The sequence below is a fragment of the Talpa europaea genome (assembly GCF_964194135.1).
Source record: "Talpa europaea genome assembly, chromosome: X".
In the NCBI taxonomy this organism is placed as follows: domain Eukaryota; kingdom Metazoa; phylum Chordata; class Mammalia; order Eulipotyphla; family Talpidae; genus Talpa; species Talpa europaea.
In genome coordinates this window covers 9,882,194-9,892,936 of record NC_140081.1, presented here as the reverse complement: position 1 = coordinate 9,892,936, position 10,743 = coordinate 9,882,194, and the positions used below count along the sequence as shown (strand labels likewise).

Here is a 10,743-nt window from a genome sequence, read left to right as displayed (position 1 = left end):
TTTTGTCTGTTCCAGGAATGCAGCTGAGAAAATGAGACAGAGTATGAATATGCATGTGCATACTCCATGCTTTGAATATAGTGAAATAATCTAACCCCAATGGGTGGTTTTTGCACATTATGGTTCCAGTCAGGAGTCCAAGTGGTTCTTTTTAACTCAAGCAATTCATCTCTTGGTTTGGACTATTCTCTTTTAGAACCTCAGTCCTGCAACCTGGACTGGTGCTGCAAGGTACAGGGCCCCTGAGATGACTGTTTCAGCTTGAACCTCTGGCAGGAGAAAGGAGAGACAATAATCAGTTTAATGGCAATCACTTCCTTCAGATTTGATGCTGCTTAATCCCTTCCCTCTGCCTCCAGTCCTTTTTTGACTGTTAACATCCAAATAACATCTGGATTACTTTTGGATCCCCAAAATTCATCCAGCAACAGTCAGCAAAGCCACATAGATCTTTTTTTTAATAGTAAATAAACATTTCTCCATAGTATGTTCAGTAGATCATGGATATTTGAGGGATGAATCCAAGGCCTTTATAGGCTCATTTTTCCAGTGCCATTAGTATATAATATCATAAATACAACAAAACAACAAATGACTTAACCTTTTTAGATCAAATAAGAGTCTGTTTTCCTTATTTATATAATTTTAAACCTTCAGAAAATTTGCAACCTTCATCTCTGTGTGTATGTGTGCCCCGTGTCATTGGAAAGTTAGTTGAGCTGTCCTTCCCCTTCCTACTTCATCATGTGGCTCCTAAAAAGCATCCCCTTTTATATAATAGCTGCATAGAATTACCACACTGGGGAATATGTGACTTTTACATAGAGGTAATTTATGTTAATATCTCCAGTGTATAATCCATGTTCGAATTACCCTAGTTGTGCCACTAATTCCAGCACTTTTTAACAAAGAATTTTTTTGTCTTTATAGAATTTTAATGGATTTCTTCATGCTTTACATATAAGCCACTGAAAATGAAAAATGTTTTCTGATTGAAAGACCTTTTGTTTCTTCTTAGCTTTAGACAGTCTTGCCTTCATTAGCAGTTGGCATTATTTTGACCACCACTGCTTCCCCCCCACCCCCCACTTTGAGAGACTGCCCCTGCCTGGATTGACCAACCCTGTTGAGGCACTGTTAACTGCAGTCTGAGTAGCACTTCTTCACTTGATCTTAGCCAAAAGGCCAAGAAGCGATGAGTAGCACTTCTTCATGTCAACCCACAGTTCAACCTTTCAAAGTAGTAGTGTATTTATATGTACAATTTGAGGAATCAAAAGGTTTAGAAGTGATGCTCCCTCTTATTTATTTTAAAGATTTTTTTTTTATTTATGCATACAAGAACTGGTGTGTAGGCCAGAGGTACGAGGGATGAAAGGATTCACCAGAGATAGTGGGGAGCAGAACAGGCAGATCCACTGAAATACACTGCTGAGAGGAGAAGTGGGCGAGACAGGAGAGGTCTGCTGCGCCATGTGAGTTAGCTCCCTGGCCAGGGATCAAACTCAGGCCTTAGCCATGATAGTGCTAAGACTTAACCCCTAGACACTAGGAAGGCCTAATCGACTCATAGTTTTTCAAGTGACAGTGAAAGCCAGGTGGTTTCCTGGGTGCTTATTTTTTTTTTTTTAAATTGTGATTAAATTTTGACAAAGACATTTTAAACATTTAAGCTACTTTTATTTGCCAAATGTACCAAAAACTGTTTTGAGGTAAGCCTCCAAAGATTCTCAGGGGAAGGAGACCCAAAATTGGGAAAGAATCCAAATGTGGAAGATTGAGGTGTAGTGTACATCTTGATGCAAGCCACGTTGATGTCCAAAAGTAGAGCGTATAGTCATGAAGACAGTGGTCATTCTACTCACTCAGAATAAAAAGATAATTAAGTGTTTCTGATAGCCAAGACCTTGTCCTTGAAGTGGTTTTTACAGAGTCTTGATTCTGGCTCTGCTGTTAACTAGCTTTGTATTTATCCCTCCCTCATAGGAGTTTCACTGCATATTTTCTCAACCAATATATCTGGGCACTTGTGGATTTTAAGTAAGTTGCTTTTATCAAAACTTGGACAATATCCTCTATCCTTTTCTTTCTCTCCCAGAGTATGCTCAAGTCATCAAAATGTTGGGAAATGGACGATTAGAAGCTATGTGCTTTGATGGTGTGAAGAGGTTATGTCATATCAGGGGGAAATTGAGAAAAAAGGTAGGTGTGAAGATTTGTTTTACTTTAATATAACAGTGGTTAAGGGGGGAAGTGAATTTACACTGATAATAGTTTCTAAAAGCAGTAGAACAGTGATTTGCCTATAGTAAGTTAAAAAGGTCCTTGAGGGCCTCCCCCGTGGCGCAGCGGTTGAGCGCTGGGTTGCAAAGCTGCCCGCAGCCTCTGCAGCGCTGGTTCGATCCCCGGCTGCTCCCCGGCCACCGGAGGAGGGTCCCACATGGCGCGCAGACCTCTCCTGCCGCCCGCTTTCTCTCACCCTCCCGCGCTTCTGACTGTACCCAGTGCTTGTATAAATAAATAAATAAACAAACAAATCTTAAAAAAAAAAAAAAGGTCCTTGATTGTAATTTTTATACAGATTCTATTTAAAGATACATTCGTCTTACCTATGTTGTATTCTTGCCAAAAATACTTAGCCTGAATCCATTCATGAGGAAACAATCATAAAATCAAAATTGAGAAACAGGGGCCTCCCTGGTGGCACAGGCGGTTGAGCACTGGACTGCGAAGCTGACTGCAGCCTCTGCAGCGCCGGTTCAATCCCCGGCCGACAGCGAGGGTCCCACATGGCACACAGACCTCTCCTGCCACGCCTGCTGCTCCCCTCAGCAGTGTGTTTCATCAGTCTGCCTGTTCTGTTCCCCGCTCTGGCTCTGGCGAATCCTCTCACCCTCCTGAGCTTCTGACTGTGCCCAGTGCTTGTATAAATAAATAAATAAATCTTCAAAAAAAAATATTGAGAAACAGTCTGCAAAACAAATGACCTGATTCTTAGTAAAATGTTAAAGGAGGTTGCAGAGGCCTAGTGGTTAAATGCCTTGGGTTGCCCTTGTTTGGATTCTGGTTTGAGGGTGGGGGAAGTAGCTATAAAAGGGTTACTAAAAAGATTTGAATATGAATTATTTAAATAAGTGTTGTATTAATATTAAATTTCCTGAATTGTGTCATGAATGGGCTGCCTGGGGAAGTAATGGCTTAATTTCTATACAGTAGGTGTTCAGGCAGATTTATTGGTCAAGTTGGTTATAACTTGTAATTCTGATTTATGAGTGGGTGTGTATGTGTGGTTTTGTTTTTAATTTGGTTTGTTAATCCTTCTGTTAGCAAGCTTAAAGGGGTTTTACTCTCTGAGTGTATGTGGGTAGAAGGGAGGGAGGGAGGGAGGGAGCTAAAATCACAGAAGTAATTTTCTGTTTTCATATGGATGGGTAGATAACTAAGTACTTTAATTGTTTCACAATTAAAAATCACTTAAATTCTAAACCATTCCACTGGCATTATGAAACTGTCGAATAGTTAAATAAGATTCTTTTTTAGCTGCCCGTATTACAGAAAATTAGAAATATGCTCAGCTATTTACTATAGGTTTTCCCTCTAGTTCTAAATATGGTACTTCTCCCACAGTTGCATAAATACTATGTGTATTTTAGGGAGAAACTGGCCCAATGTTGCTTTTGATTATAACACACAATGATTTTTCTTTTATAGGTTTGGATAAATACTTCAGACATTATATTGGTTGGTCTCCGAGACTACCAGGTAAAAAAAAAATAAATTTTTATTGTTGACCTGCTTGAATTTGGTGAGCCATTAATATTTGAAACATAATCAGTGACTGTATTTGAGCCATTCCAGTCTAGTATGCTGCTCATCTTTGTGTCACAGATATTTCTTAAGGCCAGTTATGTCTTAGACATTGTGCTAGGTATCCCAAGGATTATGATTCCCAAATGCCAGTCTGTGGAGTCCACATTTTCACTAGAAGAAATTTAGTCTTTGTGAATTTTGCATGAAGCTAAATGGTCCTTTTCTATATTTAAGATTCTCCCCTTTTTGGAATGACTATTATATGGCTGTTTTGTGTTCTTAGTTGGCAAAATAAAAATGTAATCATATGTTGAACACCCCCCCCTCCAGTTTTGTTTTTTATATATCTTGAAGTCAAAATCTGGGAGCCATTACTCAAGAGGGATTACAGGTAGCTGAATGAATCAGGCTTCCAATCCCACAAAATGCTTTACAGCCTGGTGGTGGAAAGAATAAATAATTTTAATATAAAATTACGCACGTAATTGCAATACAGAATATGAAGTATACAATGCAAAGTATGTGCTGTAAATTTAGATAAACACATTGAGAAGTAAATGGTAATCGCCCTTCGTGGAGATTCTGCATTATAGGTCTATGAAATCCATTTGGTTTCCACCTACTGGAATGCATTACTTTGTGTTTGATCACTTTGTGAATGATACTATTTTAATTTATAACCTTGATCCTATTTTGATTTTTTAAAACATATGTGTGTGTGCGTGTGTATGTTCCAGAATCAAGAATCAAAATCTAATTTAAACCAATGACTCTTGACCATGGTTAACTTCTCCCACCCTTTCTAGGACATTTGGCAGTGTCTGGAAAAATCTCTGGTTGTCACAACTGGGGCGAGGGGCATATAAGTGGATAGAGACCAGGGGTGACGCTTAACATCCTGCAAATGCACAGAACACTTCCAAAACAAGGCACATTATCTGCTCTGAAACATTAATTGTGCTGAGGTTGAAAAGCTTGTATTAAAGTTATATTGTACTATTTTAATGTCCATTTTCTTCTTTTGATCATAAAATTAACCCCAGAAGTAGGAAGAGTAATCTGTCCTGGTTGACAGATAAGGAAACCAGGGTTCCACAATATGTGACATTTTGATTCATACTCTCCTATGACCCTTTTTCTGTCCCCCTGTCACTAAAAGGGTGGTCCAGGGACCAATGGCATCACTAACTTTTGGGGGAACTTGTGAGAAAACCAGGTTTCTGGGCCTCAACCCAGGATTCCTAAATCAGAATATGCATTTTAACATGATCCCGCAACAGTTTAAGAAGTGCTGCTGCTTTCTGGTCCAAAGAACTTTCTGAAGTTGAGATAATCATCTTCAACCTTTATTTCTTCCTTAACTGAGGCAGATTCTTTTCAAATGGGGAAGTGTGAACAATTTTTTGCCAGTAGTTTTCATTGGAACATTTGTATTAAAAACACCTTTGAAATACAAATTCATGTACCTCACTCAGCTTCTAGTCTGTCTTCACAAGGTATACAATCCCACAGGGAATTCTGATCAGTTCATAACCCCAAGAATCACTTACATTTGGAAAGGTGTATTAATTTCCTTAAGTCATTATACTAGTCTCGGTTTTATAATTGAGTGTTTAATATCCTGTAAATTATGGTCCAGGTAGTTTTTGTATCTCAAAGGACTTGTAACCAAAGGGTAATAGTAAATCATCTAAAAGATTGGGTCTGCACAGTTCTTACAGTTGAGATCTATAAATATTCTGCCTGAGCTTGTTAGTCATTTATGCATATAAATTTCTTCATACTGGGTTAAACCTAAGGATGTTTTTCAGAGGGTAGGAGACAACTTTCAAATGTGAAAAATAGATGCAATTATAACAGAATAGCAGAGTTTAGTTTTTTGTTCACTTTGAAAGTAACTGGTGAAATAACAATCTGGCAATAAGTTCTAAAAGTATTTGTCTCTTTTTTAAGGATAATAAAGCTGATGTAATTTTAAAATACAATGCAGATGAAGCTAGAAGTCTGAAGGCATACGGCGAGCTTCCAGAGCATGGTAATATCTTAAGTTATAACTTTTCTGTGATGTCATTACCCACTCTTATTTATTTAAGATTTATTTATTTGTGTATACAGAAACTGTAGTGTATGCCAGAGGTGCGGGGGTTGGGGGGGAGTTTATGGGAGTATTCACCAGAGAGAGAGTGGGGAGCAGAACAGGCAGATCTACTGAAATACACTGCTGAGGGGAGCAGCGGGCGAGACTGGAGAGGTCTGCCGTGCCATGTGGGTAGCTCCCTGGCCGGCTGAGGATCTAACTCGCGCTGCAATGGCTGGTGATAGCTTGATAGTACTGTCTTTAACCTTGTGCCACCAGGGAGGGCCCCCCCCCACTCGTATTTAGATAAAGAAATTAATGTAGAATTTTGTGTATTTACTGTAAGCTTACGTGATATGTAAGTACAGTAAGCTCCCCCTTGTCCACAGTTTGGCTTCGTACTATTTTTAGAAATAAACAAGATCCAAAAATATTACATGCAATTAGATAATTTTGAGAGAGACCACATTCACATAAGGTTTATTGTAGTACCTCTTAAATCATTTATTAGTTGTTAATCTCTTACTGTGCCTAAATTAAAAATTGAACTATAATGTATAGGGAAAAACAAAGTATGTAGAGCTTCCTACTGTCCATGGTTTCAGACATCCACTGGGGGTCTTGGAAGCTATCTCCTGTGGATAAGGGGGAACTGTTGGTATGTCTGCCTGTATTAAATAGATACCGTAAGAAAGAACTGGAAATTCTGTTCCTGGTAAATAAACATTTGGTGAGGAATTAGACTTATAAGCCCAGACTTAAATATAATACCAAAGGAATAATTGTGTTATTTAAAATTACTTTCTCAAGTGACCATGTTCATCTAATTTTAACTATGAGGCAAGGATAGTAATTTAGGTACTATTGTTGACTTCTATAAAAAAAAAAGTCAGTCTTTCAGTTCCTCTTATTCTATTATCATAGCCCATAAGATTTTTTTTCAACCGTTCTTTGTCTTCCCTCTTCCACAAATACAAAAGTTATGCAATCTGAGTGCACAAAACTAAAAAAAAAAAAAAAGGTTCCTCGAAGTGGAAATTTATTTTTACATGCTATTTTATAAGCCTACTCTTTTACTTGGTGGTTTGGGGTTTTTTTTTTTTTGGTGTGGGGGGGGGGGTTCTGTTGCATAAGGTTTTGAAAATACTCAATTTGCTTTAAAATCCTGCTGGCATTATTTTCTTGTCATTTCCAATCTAGGAAATGCTGATATTCTGGGTTTAATAAACCTTCCTGGTTTATTTTCATTACTTGAGATAAGCATGATTTGAGCAATTTTTTTTTTCCTTTTTAATATTTAGTTATTTATGCATACAAGAACTGGGGTACAAGCCAGAGGTGCGGGGTGGGGGGTGGTGAGAGGATTCACCAGAGACAGAGTCGAGGACAGAGCAGACAGACTGACTGAAATACACTGCTGAGGGGATAGGCAAGCTAGACAGGAGAGGTCTGCTGCGCCATGTGGATAGCTCCCTGGCCGGACAGGGATCAAACTTGTGCAGAGGCTGTGGATAGCTTCACAGTGCTGTGCTTAACCCCTTGTGCTGCTAGGGAGGCCCAGTTTGACTAATTCTTCTGATAGATGAGAGTCTATCTTATGATTGATTGGCTTAATTTTTTTTTTTTTGATGAATAGCTGAAAGCTGTAATAGCTTCAGAATTAGTGTAATTAGAGCCTATCTTACTAAAAATACCATTATGAACAAAAGAGAATTTTAACACAAATACTTTACATCTTGGCTTAGCAGTGACTTTATAGGAAATTTAGCTGTATTGGGTACTGTTCTGTGTGGTGGGGTAGTTAGGAAGATCTTTTCTGATAATGAAAATTAAACTATAAGTTTGGTCTCTAAGCGTCTCCTTTTATTTATTTTTTAAGGAGTCATGCCATAAGTTTATTTACAAACATTTAGTATGCTGAGTTCAAGAGTTTCACTTTTCAAAGAAGTTGCACTTCTTAAAATGATCCTCTTCATATATGTTTCATGGATGAACTAAAATGTCCTTATTTCTTAAGCAGTTGGTGTCTTACTAAAAAGAAAGGTGCAGCAAATCCAGAACCGGAGTACACAGTCATCATAAGTAGTAACCGCCACTTGTTTTCCACAGAAAAATGGCAAATTCTTCCCTGGGCCCTCCTCATAGTGGCTCCTACGGACCACAGAGGTCGTGAATCTCTGGCTGCTCTGTCCCAGCATAGCGCAGTCAGGAGCGCTGCGAAAGACGCAGAGACTGAAGGAGGGCAAAATGGCCGAGTCTCCTTTTATAGTTCTGCATTTTCTATCAGGCCACTACTTTCAATGAGCAGTTACTCATTTTAATATCGCCTTGGTTATATGAATATATTTGTTTTTGTTCCTTAGCGAAAATCAATGAAACTGATACATTTGGTCCTGGAGATGATGATGAAATCCAGTTTGATGACATTGGAGATGATGATGAAGACATCGATGATGTAAGTAGATACACCTTGCATTTTTCAACTTTTGTTTGTGAATTATCCACATAGAAACTGACTCTTTACTCTTAACAGGGTTTTAATATTTGAGTCAAAATACTCATTTAGAAGACAACTGGTAAATCTGCTTATACTTTGAGAATTCTTTTATTTTTTCAACATTTCTTCCTAAAAGATCACTGTTTTCTTTGGCAGTATGAATGCTAGGCATTCAGGTCATACATTGTTTAATTAAGAGTGTCTAAATAGACAGCTGTTAATAAATTTAGCCGACAATTGTGAGAAATAGATCTTATTAAAGAAATATTCCTTAATTGAAATACTAGTATGTTGATAAGACTTGTTTGAACCAACTTGATTGAAAGCATTGAAATTATAGTACACACTGAAAACTGTTAAAATCAAGGCTTTTTACCAGTTACAATATTTTGTTGGATATTCACTATTGGCAAACTCTTGGTTGGAGTTGCAGTGTTTATTTCAAGGAAAATGTCTTTTTTTTCCCCTAACAAAAACCAGTAATGCTCACAAGAATAAATGCCTCACTGCCCTTCTGCTGTTCTAATATTTAAATGAAATTCAAATTTAATTTTTGGCAGTGTAAATTTACTTAATCGGTGGTGGTCTAAGTTACTAAATTTGCTTTGGGCTCTTTTTTTTTTTTTTTTTAAGATTTATTTATACAAGCACTAGGTACAGTCAGAAGTGTGGGAGGGTGAGAGAATTCACCAGAGCGGGGAGCAGAACAGGCAGACTGACGAAGTACACTGCTGAGGGGAGCAGTGGGCAGGAGCAGTCTTCAAGCCATATGGGACCCTCGCTGGCGGCCAGGGATTGAACCGGCGTTACTGAGGCTGCAGGCAGCTTCACAGCCCAGCGCTCAACTGCTGTGCCACCAGGGAGGCCCTGGGCTCTTCTTTTCAAGAGCCTTTAAATAAAAATTGTAGTTCAGAAACCACCTATATATACAGATGTAAAAATAATAGTGCTAATGTTTGATTTGATTTAAAGGTGAAATTTTAGAGTGCCTAGAGCAGTTGTTCCTAGCCAACATTATGCAACAGAATTACCCAGAGATTTTCAGAAATACATAGGCTAGTCATGGAGAAGTCTTAAGTTAGGCATCACAAATGATATCATCACTGCTGAGATTGTACACTTAAGATATTTCTACACTTGATTGATGACATAGCTATTTTTTTATTCACACATCAATTCATCTTTATTGTAATGCATTTCCAAATTTAGAATGCATTATGAATAAAAGAAAAATTGGACACATATCCTGATAGGTATATGCATTTATGAATTTTAAACTGATAGTACTACTCTATTAATACTCTGTACACTTTATTTTTTATTTTAAAGATTTATTTGTTAATGCATATAAGAGCTGGGGTACTGGTCAGAGATGCAGGGGTGGGGGGCGGGTAAGAGGATTCACCAGAGACAGAGTAGGGGACAGAACTGGCAGACTGAAATACACTGCTGAGGGAGTAGAGGGCAAGACAGGAGAGGTCTGCCTCGCCATGTGGGTAGCTCCCTGGTCGACCAGGGATCGAACTCGTGCTGCAGAGGCTATCGATTGCTTCATAGTGCGGTGCTTAACCCTTGCGCCACCAGGGAGGCCTAATACTCCGTACACTTAAAAGCATACCCAAAAGTAGGAAATGTAAAAGGATAGAAAATAAATACATCATTCTAGTATTTTTTTTTTTTTTAGGATTTATATTTATGTATGCAGGAACTGGCGTGTAGGCCAGAGGTGCAGGGGGTGAGAGGATTTTATCAGAGGCAGAGTGGGGAGCACAACAGACAGATCTACTGAAATACACTGCTGAGGGGAGCAGCGAGCGAGACAGGAGAGGTCTGCTGAGCCATGTGGGTTAGCTCCCTGGCTGGGGATTGAACTCATGCAGCAGTCTCAGCTTGATAGCAATGAGACTTTAATCCCTATGCCATCAGGGAGGCCCCATTCTATTAATTTTTAATGTACTACCCTTTGGAGACCCTGAACCAGAGGGTTTTTGTGACTAAACTTTCATGATAATTGAACTGTAGAATTACAATTATTTTCTGTTCAAGAACCTGACTTGGAGCTCTTGTTTTGTACATGAGTGGGTGATCCAAACATTTTGAGGGCTGAACTGGGGTAGAAGACTTCTCTCTCTAGGAAATTAAGACTCTTACCAGAGAACATGAGTATGAAGCCATATCCCCAGAGATAGGAGATAGGTTGAGGATTTAGACAGGGTTATAGGATTTTCTAAGAAGGAAAAAAAAAATACCCTGAATCTGTGCCATGCTGGCAAGAGATGGCAAAGACAGTAGTTACTAAAGGAGTTAGCTGGAACATTTTGCAAAGGTTGCTGTATGAGCTGAGAAACCTTCTTCTTTC

At 38.6% G+C, this 10,743-nt stretch overlaps 1 pseudogene across 1 annotated transcript; it reads right to left on the bottom strand.

The window, feature by feature from the left end:
• Window positions 1-7,892: 7,892 nt before the first annotated feature.
• On the bottom strand, window positions 7,893-8,085 carry LOC311187381 (cytochrome c oxidase subunit 7C, mitochondrial-like; annotated as a pseudogene). The gene has a single exon. The product of its transcript is annotated as a cytochrome c oxidase subunit 7C, mitochondrial-like (transcript).
• Window positions 8,086-10,743: the final 2,658 nt, after the last annotated feature.